Consider the following 20,017-nt stretch of genomic DNA (forward strand, 5'->3'; position numbering starts at 1 on the left):
ATACCACTGTTCATAAATAACTATGACTTGACACCAATTTTCTTTAATAAAATATTATTATTTAAATAAAATATTAATTTTACCAACCTCCTTAACATAAACTGAATTCGGCAAGTAAATCCATAGAAATGCGGGAAATGAGAGCTGTAAGATATGGTGAAACCCTAATACACCGCAAAGAACTTGATGAAGATGGTGAATTTACGCAACTAAACCTTACTCATCATACTACAGAACAACATATATAACATATATAGTTTATAAGATCGAATAGAAAATTGAACTATAATCAACTTTCATAATCAATAATCAGAAGTTTTTTTTTCTTTTTCTAGTAAAATACATGAAATGAAAATAACAATCTATATAAATCACAGTTAAGTATGCACTAAAAAAATATAAAATGTTGTGGAACGAGATTATATCAAATTTGGTTGAACTTAATCTTTACAAATTATCCAAAGTTAAGAAAAAAAATTTCGTAACTATTCAAATGAAAAATTCACTGAAGAGAAAGTAGAATTACCAACAAGAAAAATTTGTCAGCAATAACGAAATTCTTTAATCAAAGCAAAACTTTCGAAGAGAAGACGATAATAAAAAATTCGTTGATTAAATCTTTGTCCATAAATTCTATCAATCAATGGATAATAATAAATTATCGGTAATAACTTACAATTAATGGTTTGGTTGGAGAATCTTCAATAGTATCTTTCAAAATAAATTGTGAGTTGAAATAAATGATGATTTAATTTGAAGTCTTTAATTTAATTGTTGCACTATATTTGCAGTACGATTGTCCTAATCTACATCCTATATAACAGCGGAAACAATATTCGAAAGAGATCCCACTGACTTCACCAATCTTTACATTAAAGTCACTTTAAAATCTAATTAAGTAAGATAAATTCACTAAAAAAATAACGAATTATCTCACTTCATCTAACTTTAGTTAATTAATATTAGTTCTCATAATTTAATCCCCCACACTAAGATAAATTTAGTCTTAGTCATATATAGGATGATTTGGAGCACTCGTAAGCAGAATTTTGAAGGTTGGCGAACAAAAGAGCGAACAAGAAGAAGATAATCAGTTACAGTAATAAGACATTTTATCCTGATGGAACAAGATCCAACATAGTACCGCAATTTTTGCATTAACGTCACACATAACGTAAAACATGTCTTACTACATCAAACATAGACCAATCAACATAATATCTTTCTTAAATTACAACAATGTCGTCATCCATCTATTGCGTCAGATCTTCAAACAATGTACAGTGACATAATTAATACCTCTATTTTGCACTAGTTGATTTTGGTAGACGTAATATTTTTACAATTTCATCCCTATTATGATAAAGTTTCTATAAATAACGGTATTTTTATTAATTCATGCAAATACGATTTATTAAATTTAAATCTTATAAAATTTTCTTGGTTATTTTAATCATTAATTTTAAAAAAAATTCTAAACCATCTCTGTTTTTTTAGCATCTAAAACCATGTCATACTTCTAATAAACTGTGTCAACGTGACATATCATGAAATGTGATGTTTTTACATCCATATTAAATGTAAATGCGAATTGAAGTCATCTAAAATAATATTAAAATTAATAATAGATAAAATAAATTGAATTTTTTAAAAGAATACAGCTAAATTTATAATATACCTATTTTCTTTCTTTTCTATGTATTTATACATTAGTATTTTTCTTAAAAAAAATTGCAACTGAGCTTATCTTTATTTTCTTTGTGTGGTATGTATTTGTATACTTGTATTCTTTTAAAGCGCAAAAATATGAAGCAACAACATGTTAGTGAATAGAATAGTGTTAAGTAAAGTTTTGTTTACCTTAGTTGTGCGAGTGAAAACTTGTTGATTATGGGAAGACTTTACTGAAGATAATTAGTTAAACTCTCCAATGCAAATATTAGTCATAGAAAAGTCCACAAACATTTCATACTAATATTATAAATAGTTGCTGATAAAAATAAATAAATAAATAAATATTTCACAAATGAAGGCCTTTTTTTTTTTTTTGACTCCGTTGTTCTGAGGAAAGGCGTGTGATAAGCGCGGATGAAATTAATTATAATATATTTATTAACGTTGTTACGTTCTGAGAAAATGGAGGGAAAATACAACACAACGCCTCGTTTCAAATCTTTGACTGCTTCTTCATTCAACATGCAAGCTGGCTGTCCCAAAAACCTTAACTTTCTTCTTCCCTAAGTTACCTTAATAACCGACCAAGCTGTTTTTTCAAACGCAAATGTTACGGTGGATCACCATCATTTGCTTCGAAACACCATGCGCCATCAATTCTTCATAACTCAATAACCTAATGCTTTTGGTGTTATTGCTCGCACATATATTCAATCCAGAATCTTATATTATTCCTCCCTCTATAAAAACAAAACGTTGAGATCTTATCAGTTAATATATATTTGGAAGCAGATTAATGCCAATCAATTTGCTGTGCTTGCTTTTCTGTAAAATGTTTTTTGTCAATATATCATTAATATTTCAACATTTTTCTTTCCAAATAAAATGTCTCCATTTGTGAAAACACAGATAAAAGGAAACACTACTTGTATGTCATTTTCCAGAACTTCATTATTATAAAGAAATATGCAGTGTCCCTCGGCAAGAATTTCTTGAAGTGCATGGTGGTTGTTATGTACGTATTCTGCACATTTAGTTTACGATGGACCAAAAACTAAGATCGTTGAAAAATATAATTAAAGTAAAAACTGAATAACTCACTCGTGTCTACCAAAAAGAAATTGCCTATTAATTACTGGAATCACCGGGTAGATTTCTTAATACATAAAAACGGAAGGGAAATAATTTTGTTACATTTCCTACTATAAGAACAAGAATAATCATGTCTTTATACAGCAAGAAAAAATGGAAATGAAGGCATAGATTTTAGAAGCATTTACACAATAAATAAACAAACAAATAAATTAGGGTAAACTAGGAAATAAAGTCTCCCATGTGGTGCTCCCTATTAATTCTTCTTGGCATTCTTGTTTGAAAAGACTTTCTGAATAGTTGGCAACGGAGTTCCTGAGAATGTAGGTTTGGGGTTATTGGTCGGAGGAGGAGGTCGTGTGTAATACACAAGATGAGTTTGAATCATGCTCTTAGTACTCATGCTGCCTTACGTAGATGCTTCAACCTTCGAACAACGTGTAGAACCTTAAAAATGAACTCTTGAAGTTGTTTTAAGAAACAATGTTTGGTTTTGTTTATTGAATTTTGATGAAGTATATGGACGTATTTATAGGTTTGTATTGATGAGAATGAACTCATAGTTGCTTCGGCTGCAAGCTTCTTTCCGCGGTTTTATTGCAAACGTGGCAAGCTTCCACCTATTTTTCAATTGTCAAACCACTTAAATCACATGTCGGTTTGCGCGCTGTTTGCTTTCACACCATTTTTCATATCAAATGCAATTCCTAGCTTCTTCACCTACTTATTCCTCCGAAATTTTCTTACATAACTAAACTTATTAGATGTAAATTTTGCATGTGAATTAAATTAATTTCACAATTAACTGGCACTAATTAATTACTATAATTTAATCATCAAAATTAGTGTAATTAGCTGGGGAATAATTCTCCCATGAGATATATGTTTCCTCTTAACTCTTCTTCTCATTTCTTCTTTGAAATCACTTTCTAGTACTTGCCAATGAAATTACGTTGTTCCCATTAAGAACAAAACTGAAATAACCCACATCTCCTTATTAACTTGAATTTGATTATAACATGCTACTTTGTTGGTAAACCAATACAAATACAAATACAAATTTGAGAAAATAAATAAAAAATAAACGTACATGTGAATCCCAAATTAAAATAACTTTTTATAACAAGAATAATATAGACTTATTGTTTTGTTCAATTTAGACTGCAAACAATTAATAGACTCTAAACAAGTTGGAAACAACAAAGTTGAATGTTGAAGTAATATATAGTAGAATTTGTTGCGGCATATATATTTTCCTTCCACTTAAGTAGTTGCGAGTAAACCTGCAAAAACAATTAAAAAGGAAAAAATATAAGTGATGTAAATAGAAAGGAAGAGGTGCTACATAGAAATTAAGAAAAATTGGTGAAATGTTACCTGTTTGTGATTATTGTTTAATTTCGACCATTGCTTCTAGAACCCTCTTTTCCTTCAGAGTCTTTCTTTTCGCCCACATGATCTCCAGTGGATTCATGTGATTTCTCTGTGCCTTTGCTAGAACCCTTTTGGTTCGAAGATTTTCCGTTACTCAAATATTCGCCTGTGCTTTCATACTCCCTTGTATCATTTCCAGAATAGTGTCAGAGTTTGAAGGAAAAACACAAACCTAACTAAAATTTTGAATATTTAGTAACAACGATTTTTAGATGCCTATTAAGTCTTTCGTGATATTATTTAAATATGGAACTTTCTGTGAATTACTCCTATGTTTGGATAACAAAGTTGAAATGAGAACACATATACGAGATATCTAATATTAATATAAATCTGTATATATCACTATTTCTTACTATTATTATAAAGAAGCTAAATATGGGCTTTAATTAAAATATTTTTTTATTCTCCTCAGTAAGTTGAAATTATGAATATTTAATGAAAACAAAAACTGAAGATGATGAACTCATCTATGTAACTCTCACCTGTTGGCATAGCGATCAGTTTTTGAACTCATTCTTAATGAACACTATGAATACAAATTCTGTTCTGTGTACACAACTCATATTGCACATAGGAATGTCCTTTGTAACTCACAGTAAATTGAGGCTCTTTTGCAGAACTGGATTTTCATAATCACACGAAACAGAGTTTTCCAACTTTGAAAATTTGTATTCCTGAGTTTAAGTCTTGATAATTTTAATTGAGGTGAAATTTCTGATGTTCTCATACATGAATAAAAAAAAGAAGAAGAAAACATTCTCTATTGTTTAGAAAATAGAGGACGAACGACTCCTGTATTTTAACTCACTAAAAAAAATGGGTTTTAGTGACCATTTGCTTCGTTATTCAATATTTTTTACAAAACAGAACTTTGTTTTAATCTCTTTAACATCAGACAAATCATTTGATTTTTGCACTGAATTTAACAGATTTTTGCACTGAATTTCAGAAAGACGAAAGGGTACTTGAAGCGTTTGAAGAAATAGTTATGGAAATCATAACGCGCGGGCTTGTGAATGAATACGAACTGAAAGAAAAGATTAAATTGTTGGTATATTTACACTTCAATTTCATAGCGACACTGCAATAAAATTCAGCACCTCGTTTCTTGCCCGATATAAACTCCTCCCACAATGTTCTTTTCCTCTTCAATAATATATATAAATATTTCATATATCATTTTGTCTACTAAGATAAATTCTCACAGATACAAACTTATGAGGGGAAAAGCACCAGATTGATGCAATTTTGACTTCAAATTTATTAAAATGTTATAATTTTAAAGTCGAGCTTGATGAGAGAGAATAAGTCGTGAGAACTTGGTATCATTTCTATTAAAATTAAAAGAAAAATAACAACGAACTAGAATCATACAAAATTGACACAATTATAATTTATATCGTAATATATCGAAGTAGTATTAAACTGACACAATGAACTAAAATTATACTGAATTGATACGATTATAATTTATATCATAATATACAGAAGTCTTACTAAGCTAACACAATTTCAATTAATATCACAATACACTACATTCGTATCTTGACACGACTCTAATTAAAATTAAAAAAATAACTACAACGAAGTTAATTAAAATTAAAAAAAAAATTACAACGAAGTGACACGACTTCAAAATCCCCTACGTGAGTTGCTTTCAAAATCTCGTTACATACGGAAAAACTGGATCCATCGATTTACATCCCTCTTGGGCCATACCATTCGGCCCAATGCTGACCTGCATGTGGCCCAATACTGACTCCAACCATATTTCCTAGCTTTCTATGAGTTTGCTTTCACACCATATTTCCATATCAAATGCAATTCCTAGCTTCTTCAGCTACTTATTCCTGGGAAATTTTCTTAAATAACTTGTTAGATGTAAATTATACATGAGAATTAAATTAATTTCACAATTAACTGGTAATAATTAACTACTATAATTTAATCATCAAAATTATTTTAGTTATTGACTTAGTAAACATCAATTTCGTGTATTCAGCGTATAATGGTATACTTTTATTTTTCTTGTTCTGGTTATCTATTATTATTATTATTATAATACACCACCTCATTTCATATCTTTGACTGTTTCTCTCATTCAACATTCATCTTCAAAAAACCTTAACTCTATTTCTTCCTCAAGCTGTGTTTTCACACACAAATGTTATGGTAAATCCCCATGCTTTGCTTCGAAACTACTGGGACTCACATTACGCAAATACCATACGCACCATCTTCCACCTACTTCAATTCTTCATAACTCAATAAAATGTTTTTCTGAACTATGAAAAAGAAAAAATAATTGATTTCGTTAAATAATCAAGCCTTTCTACTGCAAGAGAAATTTGAAATGACGCCACAGCATTCATAAAGCAATTGCGTTGTAAATAAACGAACAAATAAATTAGGGCAAACTGGCAAATAAGTCTCCCATAAGATTTTTCCTCTTAAATCTTCTTTTCATTTCTTCTTTGAAATCACATTCTGACTATTGCAGTTAGTGTCAAATCTGATTATTCTTGCATCTTCCTTTGCTAGATTTATAGAGAGGGTTTTACAGAAGGATACAATACTAATGAGACCTGAGTCGAACTACATAAGATATTGACACAATTCTCAACCAAAAGTCTTAAGGCAATGAATTTATAGGTCTTTATCCTCATATAGTGTTCTACTTTTTCATTTCTAACTTATGTAGGACTTAGACTCACACTTTGATTCTTAACATCCTTGAGTAAAGATTTTTTTTATAATCGTAATAAATTCACCAAAGATGTCACTGTTTAATTATTCGATTTGTTTTTATAACTTTGTTCCATGCTTACAAATTTCTCACTGAGCTACATTACGTAGCATAATTAATATAACAACTTGAATTACAAGAGAATCAGGCTAGAGCTTTATTAATGATTTATATGAAGAAATTTAAAATGAACATCAACAAAACTGAACTAACCCACATCTCACTATTAACTTTGAATTTGATTATAACATGCTACTTTGTTGGTAAACCAATACAAATACAAATTTGAGAATAATAAATAAATAAACGTACACGTAAATCCCAAATTATAATAACTTATTAACAAGAAAAATATAGACTTATATTGTTTAGCTCAATTTAGTTTGCAAACTATAGACTCTAAAAAAGTTGGAAACAATAAAGTTGACTGTTGAAGTAATAGTAGAATTTGTTGCTGCATATATATTTTCCTTCCACTTAAGTAGTTTCGAGTAAACCTGTAAAAACAATTAAAAAGGAAAAAAAATATAAGTGATGTAACTGCAAAGGAACAGGTGCTACATACAAATTAAGAAAATTGGTGAAATGTTACCTGTTTGTGATTTGGTGTTGTTTATGAATTTCAACGTTTGCTTCTAGAACCCCTTTTTCCTTCAGAGCCTTTCTTTTCGCTCCCATGATCTCCAGTGAATTCATGTGATTTCTCTGTGTCTTTGCTAGAACCCTTTTTTCCTTCAGAGTCTTTCTTTGGGCCCACATGATCTCCAGTGGATTCATGTGATTTCTCTGTGCCTTCGCTAGAACCATTTTGGTTCGAAGATTTTCCGTTACTCAAATATTTGCCTGTGCTTTCATACTCCCTTGTATCATTTCCAGAATAGTGTCAGAGTTTGAAGGAAAAACACAAACCTAACTAAAATTATGAATATTTAATAACAACAATTTTTAGATTCCTATTAAATCTTTCATGGTATTATATAAATATGGAACTTTCTGTGAATTACTCCTATGCTTGGATAACAAAGTTGAAATGAGAACACATATACGAGATATCTAATATTAATATAAATCTGTATATATCACTATTTCTTACTATTATTATAAAGAAGCTAAATATGGGCTTTAATTAAAATATTTTTTTATTCTCCTCAGTAAGTTGAAATTATGAATATTTAATGAAAACAAAAACTGAAGATCATGAACATCTATGTAACTCTCACCTTTTGGCATAGCGATCAATTTTTGGACTCATTCTTAATGAACAATATGAATACAAATTCTATTTTGTATTGGTTTGAATGTGATTCTTGTTGAGACTCCAATCCACCACATTATTTATAGAACTCATTGCATAAAGGAATTTCCTGTGTAACTCACAGTAAATTAAGGCTCTTTTGCTTAACTGGATTTTCATAATCACACGAAACAAAGTATTCCAACTTTGAAAATTATAATTCCCAAGTTTAAGTCTTGTTCATTTAAATTCAGGTGAAATTTATAATGTTTTCATATCATAGTTTCGTTACATGTGTAATAGATTTCATTATAAACTGTGAATAAAAAGAAAACGTCTCATATTTTTGTTGTTCGAAAATAGACGATGAACGACTCCTGTTTTTTTAACTCAGACAGTGTTTTCTTCTTCCTCGGTTTACTTTTACCACTTCCTTCGTTATTCAATATTTTTTAAAAGCAGAATTTTGTTTTTTCTCTTTAACATCAGATAAATCATTTGATTTTAAATCAATATGATGAGCAAAAGTTCTGAGATAAATTGTTCACGACTTTAACAGATTTTTCCCCTGAGTTTCATGAAGACGAAATGGAATTTGAAGTGTTTGAAGAAATAGTGATAGAAAAATAACACGTTTGCTTATGAACTGAAAGAAAGGATTAAATTGTTGGTATAATTAAACTTTTATTTCATAAGCAGACTGCAATAAAATGCGGCACCTCGTTTTTCCTGCACGAATGTATTTGTCGGGTTTCTTTTCCTCTTCAATAAATATCAATATTGCATATATTATACCTTCTTTGCTAACATCAATTTTCACCGAAACAAAATTACGACACATTAGGTTTTTATGTTATTTTTTATAACTTAACGTGTGAATATATATATATATATATATATATATATATATATATATATATATATATATATATATATATATATATATATATATGCTACATAAAGAGATATTTAGTCTCTACAAAATATCAAGATATTTATAAAATACATTTATTTAAATTAATGAATTACATCAAATAAATATCTATATTGAAAAATAATATGGTAGAGTTATGAGGTAAGACGCGTGGTAGAGGCACGGATTGTTTATCTATAATAATATATAAAGGGGATTTCTCTTGTTGTGTCCACTTTTCAAAATACCAATTTTACCCTTTAAAAATATATAAAGGGGATTTCTCTTTTTGTGTCCACTTTTCAAAATATCAATTTTACCCTTTAAATATAATAATTTATTAAATTTTAAAAACTTGACCGTTACTTTTACAAACTTTTTAAAATGTCAACTATAATAATTTATAATTATATATAAAATTATACATTAACAACAAAACAAATAAAAATGACAAATAATTGAAATACAATCCTGTAGTAAATTAATTTAAGATGTGTGTCTAACTATAATAATAATATTAATAATAATAATAATAATACTAATAATAATAATAATAATAATACCATTATAATAATATCTCATAGTGATAAAAATAATAATAATACAATAACTACATATATATAAAGATATATACATTTGTTGTGTCCTCTTTTGTTTATATAATTTTATCCTCTTAATTATTATTTGTTAAATTAAAATAATTATTCATAATAAAAATTATTTGTCTATTTTATCATTTTAATAATTTTAGTAACTATTTTTATAATTCAAATAATTACACAAATATAAAAATAAAATGAACAACAAAACAAATAAAAAGTACAAGTAATTGAGATATGATGCCGTATTAAATAAATGTAAAATGTGTATTTAACTATAATAATAATAATAATAGTAACAATAATAATAATAACACTAAAATAATATCGTGTAATGATAAAAAAATAATAATACAACTACATATATAAAGAGATAAATAAATAAATAACAAAACAAATAAAAGGGTCAAGTAACTAAAAGATGATTCATAGATAGTAAATAAAAGTAAAATGTGTATGTAAACATAATAATAAAAACAACAACAATAATAATAATAATAATAATAATAACTATTATAATTATAGTTTTAATTAATAATAATAGTAATAATAATAATCTATAACAATAGATAAAGAACATTCTCTCTTTTATGTCCACATTGTGTTGAACGTCATTTTATATTTATTTTTATAATTGTTTGGACTTGTATGAACTTGAGTTTATTTAAACTTTATTTAAAATTTATTATAGTGATGTATTTTATTTTATTTTATTTGAATTTATGATTAAATATTTGTTTCTTAAATAATTTTGTAAATATCCGCGGGTACCCTTGGATACCTGCGGATATGAAAACAATAGGGGGTACCCGACGGATATGAGTACGAATACGGGACGAATATTTATTCAACAGGTAGGGTATGATAGAACTACTACCCTACCTTACCCGCCCTATTGACATCCCTAAAAATGTGTATCTAACAATAATAATAAAAATAACAACAACAACAACAACAACAACAACAATAATAATAATAATAATAATAACTATAATAATTATAGTTCTTAATAATAATAGTAATATAATAATATTAGTACTATAATAATAGAAATAATTATAATTAATAATAATGATAATAATATTTATAGTTGATAGTAATAATGATTATTAATTATAGTTGATAATAATAACCCGTAATGGATCTTAACCAATAATTTTGGGGGAGCCAAAATAATTTATAGTAAAAACTTTTGAACTCATCAACAATTTATTCGGAATAAAAATCTACAGTTATTCCTTTTTGAATGTAAATAACCATATTGCATTCAAGAAATTCATTTTTCATCTTATTCCAAATTTTGTTTTGATATTCTTCATTGTAGAAAATGAAACATTAAGAGTTAAATAAAATGAATTAGAAAATCAATCAAGTAAAATATCTTTAATTTGTTTGTTTTTGTCAAAGATTGACATAATTCAATAATGGTCAACAAATCCTTCAAATTTGAATAAGTATGAACATCAACAATGAAATATTGAAGTGAAATTTTAAACTAATCATACATTTATCAATATACCTATTTTTTTTTTAAGTTTAAGACAAAAAAATAATTTATCATAATCAAATAAAAATTGAGATGTAATTACTAACAAAAATATATAATAGTAATAATATTATATATTACAAATAAGAGTAATAACTTTACTACTAATAATGTTAATAATACTAATAGTAATAATATATAATAGTAACATATAATAATAATAATAACAACAATTATTATTATTATTATTATAATAATACTAATCTTTGTTATAATTTTACTACTATCACTATAAATAATATTTATAATAATATATTATTAATAATTAGAAATACTAATACTTATAAAAATAATACAAATAATAATATTATTTATAATTAGTATTGTAGTTGAAATCATATAGTAAAAAATTTTGAACTCATCAATAATTTATCCGGAATAAAAATCTCTAGTTATTCATTTTTGAATATAAATAACCATATTGCGTTCAAGAAATTCATCTTTCATCTTACTCCAAATTTTGTTTTGATAATCTTCGTTGTAGAAAATGAAACATTAAGAGTTAAATAGAATGAATTAGATAATCAATCAAGTAAAATATTTTTAATTTGTTTATTTTTGTCAAAAATTGACATAATTCAATAATGGTCGACAAATCCTTCAAATTTGAATGGGTATGAATATCAACAATGAAATATTGGAGTGAAATTTTAAACTAATAATACATTTATCAATATACCTATTTTTTTTTAAGTTTAAGACAAAAAAATAATTTATCATAATCTAATAAAAATTGAGATGTAATTACTAACAAAAATATATAATAGTAATAATATTATATATTACAAATAAGAGTAATAACTTTACTACTAATAATGTTAATAATACTAATAGTAATAATATATAATAGTAACATATAATAATAATAATAACAACCATTTTTTATAATTTTACTACTATCACTATAAATAATATTATAATAATATATTATTAATAATTAGAAATACTAATACTTATAAAAATAATACAAATAATAATATTATTTATAATTAATACTACAGTTGAAATCATAAATAAATGAAAAAAATAAAAACAAATTGACTTTTGTGGGATTTGAACCCGGGTCCTTTTGTACCAGAGTTTTAAAATGACGAAAAAACTAATTTTTATAACACGTGTCAATAAAAGAAAATGAGTATTGTAGTAATTTTGGTAGTATATTCTTTTCTTAATATGTAATAGACTATGAATAAAAAGAAAACAACGTCTTATATCTTCTGTTTTTTTAACTCAGACAGTGTTTTCTTCTCCCTCGGTTTACTTTTACCACTTCCTTCGTTATTCAATATTTTTTACAAAACAGAATTTTGTTTTTTCTCTTTAACATCAGAAAAATCATTTGATTTTAAATAAATATGAGTGAGCACAAGTTCTTAGATAAATTGTTCACGACTTTAACAGATTTTTCCACTGCATTTCATGAAGACGAAATGGAATTTGGAGTGTTTGAAGAAATAGTCATAGAAAAATAACACGTTTGCTTATGACCTGAAAGAAAGAATTAAATTGTTGGTATAATTACACTTTCATTTCATAGGCAGACTGCAATAAAATGAAGCACCTCGTTTTTCCTGCACGAATGTATTTGTCGGCTTTCTTTTCCTCTTCCATAAATATCAATATTTCATATGTTATACCTTCTTTGCTAACATCAATTTTCACCGATACAAAATTACGACACATTAGGTTTTTATGTTTTTTTTTATAACCCAACAAATTAAGAAAAATTGATGCTAAAGTAGGCTTTGTATTTTGAAAGATAGAGACCATAAAAATCTGGATGTTAAAACATTAGCGTAAGCTTATGTTGGCGGACACTATAATAACGTCGGCTAAACAGAAACGAAATTTGCATCAGTTCGGTTGCCCATTGCTAATGACAATAACTTAAAGAAAAAAAAAGAATTGTACAGCACATTCATGTTCAAATAATACAATAAATAAAATAATAATTAAAAAATAACTTATATTTATGAAAACCATCAACACAAATTCATATTTCAAGTAATTGTTACAAAAGTTAAGAAAAAAATTACATTAACTAAAAATGTTCAGAATTGGGCTAAGAATTTACCTGCTAAGTATAAAAAATAATTACCATCATTGATAAAAAATAATCATAATATCTCAATAATCTTAATATATTCTCATGTTGGAAAACGAGGACCTCGATACTACTAAAAATTTCAATATTTTCTAAAAACTTTAATTGACATATAATTTTTTCGTAAATAATTATTTTTTACAAAATTATAAAATTAGAAAGTATTTCCTACAAAAATTATTGCAAAAAGTGTTTTATACAAAATATTTTGCAAATTTTTTTCACAACAAAACCTGTAAGTATTTTTCCTACTAAAAAATTTTCAAAACAAAATTGACAGGAAATATAAATTTTTTTAGTAGTGCGAATACCAAAACTTGCAAATAAGAAATTCAAATTTTGTTTCTTATTTTTCAAGATCTTTGTAAAAATGATGTTAATTGTCATCTCATTAGTAATAAAATGAAAATCAACTTAAATATGTTATGTTTTTTTGTGAAATATTGAATTATATATAATTTTGATCGACTTCATAATACAATTGTATCTTCCAAGAAACACTAATTCTCAAATCACCGAATTACTCTTTAAACCTTTCTAAATCATGTATATAATAGCTACATAGAGTGATATTTAGCCTCTACAGAATATCAAGATATTTATAAAATACATTTATTTAATCTCTAACTTTATTTAAAATAATGAATTACATCAAATAAATATCTATACTGTAAAAATAATATGGTAGAGTTATGAGGTAAGAGGCGTGGTAAAGGCGAGGATTGTTTATTTATTATAACATTGATTCAATATTGTTCCGTACGTTGAGAGACCATACAATGCAACTCATACAACATTTCTCATCTTTGACTATTTATCTCATTCAACATTCTCCTTGCAATCTTCCAAAAACCCTAACTCTGCTTCTTCCTCAAGCTATCTTACGCTGGGTATTCACGCACAAATCTTATAGTAAATCACCATCTTCTGCTCGGAAACTACTACACTACATTACCCAAACACCATATCTTCTTCCTACTTCAATTCTTTATAATATAAAATGTTATTGTGAACTATGAACAGAATGAAAACATTTCTTTGTACGCCATTTTGCTAATGAATTTTGTTACCACTAATAACAATACTCAAGCATTTTTACTGCAAGAGAAATTTGAAATGATGTCACAGTATTTAGGAGCAGTTTTACATAGTAAGGAATCCTTTTATGATTGTAATAAATTCACCAAAGAGGCCACTGTTTCCTTATTGGATTTGTTTTTATAACTTCATTTTGTCTTTAAAAATTTTGCACTGAAGCACAGTGGTATAATCTCAGGTTATTTCATTAATGATATGAGGATATTTAGAATTTATATCCACCAAATTCAACCAACCCACATCTCGTTATTAACTTGAATCTTATTATAACATGTTACTTTATTATCAAATACAAATACAAATACAAACTTGTGAAAAAATAAATAAAGACATGTGAATCCCAGATCATTACTTACTAACTAATAACAATGTAGACTTATTTCTTAGCTCACATTAGTTTGTAAACAGTAGACTCTAAACGAAGTTGGAAACAAAAACATTGAATCTTGAAGTAATATATAATAGAGTTTGTTGCTGCATATTTTCTATCCACATGAGAACTTGAAAGTAAACCTGCAAAAACAGTTGAAAAAGAGAAAAGAAAAGTGATGTAACTGCGAGGAACAGGTGGTAGAAATTAAGAAAATTTGGTGAAATATTGTTACCTGTTTGTGATTTGGTATTGTTTAATTTCGACGTTTGCTTCTAGGACCCTTTGGTTCTTTAGTCACTGGATCGGGGTTCAGAAGTTTCCCAGTGCTGGTTCCAGTTTGTTTCACTGGGCCATTGCTGGTTCCAGTTTGTTTCACTGGGCCATTGCTAGAACCATTTTTAGTAGAAGATTGTCCACCCTCAATCAAATCCTTGGCTACGCTTTCTTGCTTTCTTGCATCATTTCAAGAGTAAGTGTCAAAGTGTGAGGAAAAAGTAACTAAAATTATGAATAATGAATAAAAAATGAAGATGAAGATGATGAACCCATTTATGTAACCCTTACTTGGTGGCATTGCGACTGCTTGGTGAAGTCATTCTCAATGAACAATATGAATACAAATTCTATTCTGTATTGTTTTGGTTGTGATTCTTGTTGAGACTCCAACCAATCTACCGTATAATTTATAGAAGAACTCATATTGCACAAAGGAATTTCCTGTGTAACTCAGAGTAAATTAAGGTTCTTTTGCAGAACTGGATTTTCATACACGAAACAAAGTATTCCAGAAATACAGGTGAAATTTCTAATGTTCTCATATCATAGTTTCGTTATATGTGTAACAGTTTTCACTGTAACATATAAATAAAAAGAAAACGTTTTCTTTGTTTGTAGTATATAAAATGGAGGACGAATAAATCATTTGATTTTAAATCAATATGAGGAGTGAATGTTGTAAGATAAATTGTTGGCGACTTTAAAAGATTTTTCCACTGAATTTCAGGAAGACGAAAGGGCATTTGAAATGTTTATAGGTATAAAAATTATAACGCGTTGGGTTATGAATGAATAATATGAAGTGAAAGAAAGGATTAAATTGTTGGTATATTTACAGTTGCATTTCATAGGGAGAGTGTATTTATGATAAAACGTATACTGCAACTCACACAATACCTCTTCTCATCATCTTTGACTGTTTCTCTCAGTTCAACATTCAACTTGCAACCTACCTGTTCCAAAAAACTTAATTCTGCTCCTTCCTGTGTATTCCCTCACAGTTTTATGTTTTTATCATTATTCACAAATTTTATGGTAAATCACCATGCTTTGCTTGGAAACTATGACTACATTACCCAAACACCATGCACCATCTTCCTCATACTTCAATTCATCGTAACTCACTAATACAACAAATGTACGTAACTCCTGACTCCCATTAAGATCCGTCCGTCACTAACTAAATGTTTTTGTGAAGTATGGAAAGAAATAAAGGGAACCCTACTTCTATGCCATTTCGCTGAACGAGATGTGTCCTCTTAAGTCTTCTTCTCATTCTTCTTTGAACACACTGAGTAGTTGGCAATGGAGTTCCTGAGGAAGTTGATTTGGGGTTATTGGAATTATTGTTCCCATCAAGAAATTTTACTATTCCCATCCATTAGTGTCAAATCTGATTATTCTTGCAAATTAAATATGATTTAAAATAATGTAACTGAAGCCAGAAATCTCATAGAAGAGTAATGGCCACTTATGATGTTTCGACACGCCTCATAAATAACGTGTTCTGTGTTAGACACGTAACGGATAGCAACACTCGTACGATACTTGTAGGACACATTATGTCTAATCTACACTAGTGCAGAATTCCCATTTTACCTCGCCTTATATGCCTCGGTTGGCCAAAAACCGAAGCATATAATGGCGCGGTGGCATTTTGCAATTAGAGCCAAGTTTTAGGCCTCGGTTCTCCAAATACTCGAAGCCAAAGAGCGGTATAGGCCCCGGTTCACTCAAAACCGGTGCCAAAGAGCGGTATAGGCCTCGGTCCAGTAGGACCCGAAGCCAAAAAGTGGCTGGAAGTCAGGGGTATAGGCCTCGGTCCAAGGAGACCCGGTGCCAAAAGGGGGTCAATTGCTTCAGTTCCTCTAACAACCGAAGCCATAGGGTTTATTTAGGGTTCAAAATTCACAAAGCCTTCTTCCTCCCCGCGCCGCCTCTGCAATTCCACTTTCTCTCTCTCCGCGAAGCCCTTCCTTCACTTTCCCTTTCTTCCTCCTTCACCGTCCGCATCCCGCGCCGCCGTGCCGATGGCATGGTGGTGGTCACAGACACGGGTGCAGGCAGGCGTTGAGGACCGTTCGAATCTGGCTCGCGTGCGGTTGCAGGTCCAGACAGCGTTGAGCGTGACGCGGTGGCTTCCATGGAGGTTGGCCGTGGTTATGGTTCGTTGCAGGTGGCGCGGTGGCTTCCATGGAGGTTGACCTCTCCTCTTTCTCTCTTTCTCTCTACAACCTGCTGCTCCAGCCACCCACCACCACCATGCGAAGCTCTGCACCCACCAGCCACCCACCCTTTTCTTCGCTCGACAGATCTGCCGCCACCATGGCCTCCTCTTCGACGCCGTCCCATCGCACCAGGGCCACCGTCTCCACAAGCCGTCGCCGGTGGTTCTTCTTGCAAGATCTTCATCTTCACCAACCCAAGATGATGATCATTCCCCAAACCAGGAAAATGGGGTTCCATGCTTCACTTCCCCAGTCAATCTCACGAGCCCCAGTTGTCTTCGCCGCAAGAAGCTCTTCGCGATTACTCCAACTTTCGCTCTCCCTGATGAATCTCAGTTATAGTTCTTGCAGGGTTTTATGAAATCCTAGTTTTTCATTTGTTATGTGTTTTTGTTTTATTTTGAACTGTTGTTGTGGAAAGTGGGTAATATTTTAAACTGTTAGATATCTGATATACACACATGATTCGTCTGTAATATTGTTGGTTTCTGTTAAATCTTTTTTCATGAACTGGAAAGTGGAAAGTGGGTGAATCTGAAGAGAATGGGTTTGTTGAGAATGGGTTTGTTGATGATGGATGGTTGCTGATGGGTAGTGACGGGGTATATGGCCTCGGTTCTTACCATAACCGAGGCCAAAGACTCTGCGAAATTTTTAATTAAAAAAAATATTGTTGAACCTATGGTTCCGGTCCCTCGGCAACCGAAGCAGAAAAGTGTTTTTACGCCTCGGGTGATAACCGAGGCCAAAAGGCACCCATTTTGGCCTCACCCCAATATGCCTCGGTTCTAAAACCGAGGCAGAATGCCAAAAATAACCGGGGCCAAAAGCCCTTATTACACTGGTGCTAAAAGATATTTTTTTTATCTTTGACATGATTTTGATAATTAAAATAAGGAACAAATCTTATTCTATCACTACTTTTCACGAAATGGATATTAGATAAATAAATTGGATTCATTTTTGTGTTAGTTGACAATGTGTTAGTTGATAGTTTCAAACTTAACATGTATATACACCATGTGTCCCGTGTCCTATATTTTTTCAATTTAACCGTATCTTCGCATCCGTGTCCGTGTCGTATCCGTACCCGTGCCCATATCCGGGCAACATAGATGGCTACTATGCACTTTTACATACTTTCATCTTCCTTAACTTTGAGTAAGGAATTAGTAATAAATTCACCCAAGGTGTCACTGTTAATTTCACTATTGGATTCCTTTTATAATTTTATTTATTTTTTTAAAAAAATTTGGCACTGAACCACAGTGGCGTAATGAATATTGCAAGAGAATATCAGGTTATATTAAGAGCTTTATTAATGATCTATATATGAAGATATTTTGAATGTATATCCACCAAACTGAACTGACACACATCTCGTTATTAACTTGAATATTTGAATATAAATTCTTACTTTATTGGTAAACCAATACAAATACAAACATATGAGCAAAAATAAATAAAGACATGTGAATCCCCTATAATAACTTACTAACCAAGAACAATATATATAGACTTTTTTAGTTCAAATTAGTCTGTAACACTAGACTCTAAACAAGATGGAAATTAAAACACTGAATCTTGAAGTAGTAGTAGAATTTGTTGCTGCATATTTTCCTTCCACACAAGTACTTGCGAGTAAACCTGAAAAACCAGTTAAAAAGGAAAAGAGAAAACTTATGTAAGTGCAAAAGATCAGGGCTACAAATTAAGAAAATTTAATGTTCGGATTTTAAGTCTCTCTTATAGAGTCAATAACCAAATTTAAGATATTAACTGTTTTGAAATTTAAAATTTTATCACAATTTTATTCTTAAAAAGTATCTCATAGTGTTATAAAAGAAAAAAAAACATTTAAATTACTTTAAAATTTGACTTGTGAAACTATTAAATATATCGGTGAAATGTTATCTTATCGAGTTTAGGTATTGTTTATTTTGGAGCTTTGCCTCTGGAACCTTTTTTCCTTCGGACTTTTGCTTGTTGCTCAGATCGATAGGTTTTGCATTCTGAAAGATAGTATGCTAAAATTATAAAATTTTCTCTTAAACAATCCAAGTTTTACATACACTTAAAGATATTATCCAAACAACTTTTTAAAAAACGTTATTCAGATTTTTTGTTGTAAAGAGAGACGCGTAAGAGTAAAGTTATTTCTTATCGATCGAGTCCAAATAAATAATTTCATAACTATTTTCATAAGTTAAGTAAATTTTAATTGTTTGTACATATATTTTTGTTTCATTTTTGGAGAACAATAAATATTAAAAAAAATTACATTAATTTTGTACAATTTTCATTCTATTGGGTTTTAAAAATATTTGTTACTTTTAAGTACATTGCAATTTGATTTTGTCACCATTGATAACTGTTATTTTTCTTTTTCATTGATTAACTTGCTATATTTTCATTCTAATCTTCTCCAATTTGTTGGTTAACTCTCGTTATCCTTCTCCAAGAACAATAGACTTGTTGAAAAAAAAAATTAACTGCACCATTTTATAGATTACACAACCTTACATGATATCAGTACAAAATGTCATTGTCTAAAATAGGAACAAGTTCTTGGTTATATATTGAGTTTATAGAGTATATAACAAAAACCTCTTGCTTATTTATTTTAGGTTTAAATATAATTTTGATTTTTTTTTTAGTTTAATTTGTCTAATGTGATTTTTTTACGTTCAATTGGGT

The 20,017-nt window shown here is 29.1% G+C and overlaps 2 long non-coding RNA genes across 2 annotated transcripts; both read right to left on the reverse strand.

The window, feature by feature from the left end:
* Positions 1-2,780: 2,780 nt before the first annotated feature.
* Positions 2,781-4,754, reverse strand: LOC114195847 (uncharacterized). Its single transcript, XR_003606586.2, has 3 exons — positions 4,686-4,754; positions 4,144-4,323; positions 2,781-4,049 (listed from the first exon to the last, which is right to left on the reverse strand). It is a non-coding gene; the product is annotated as an uncharacterized LOC114195847 (long non-coding RNA).
* A 9,935-nt stretch (positions 4,755-14,689) lies between these two features.
* Positions 14,690-15,461, reverse strand: LOC114195846 (uncharacterized). The gene is made up of 3 exons (XR_003606585.2): positions 15,381-15,461; positions 15,049-15,268; positions 14,690-14,956 (listed from the first exon to the last, which is right to left on the reverse strand). It is a non-coding gene; the product is annotated as an uncharacterized LOC114195846 (long non-coding RNA).
* Positions 15,462-20,017: the final 4,556 nt, after the last annotated feature.

This window comes from Vigna unguiculata, chromosome 9 (genome assembly GCF_037176805.1).
Source record: "Vigna unguiculata cultivar grain cowpea cultivar isolate G323 ecotype 2 chromosome 9, ASM3717680v1, whole genome shotgun sequence".
NCBI classification, from domain to species: Eukaryota; Viridiplantae; Streptophyta; class Magnoliopsida; order Fabales; family Fabaceae; genus Vigna; species Vigna unguiculata.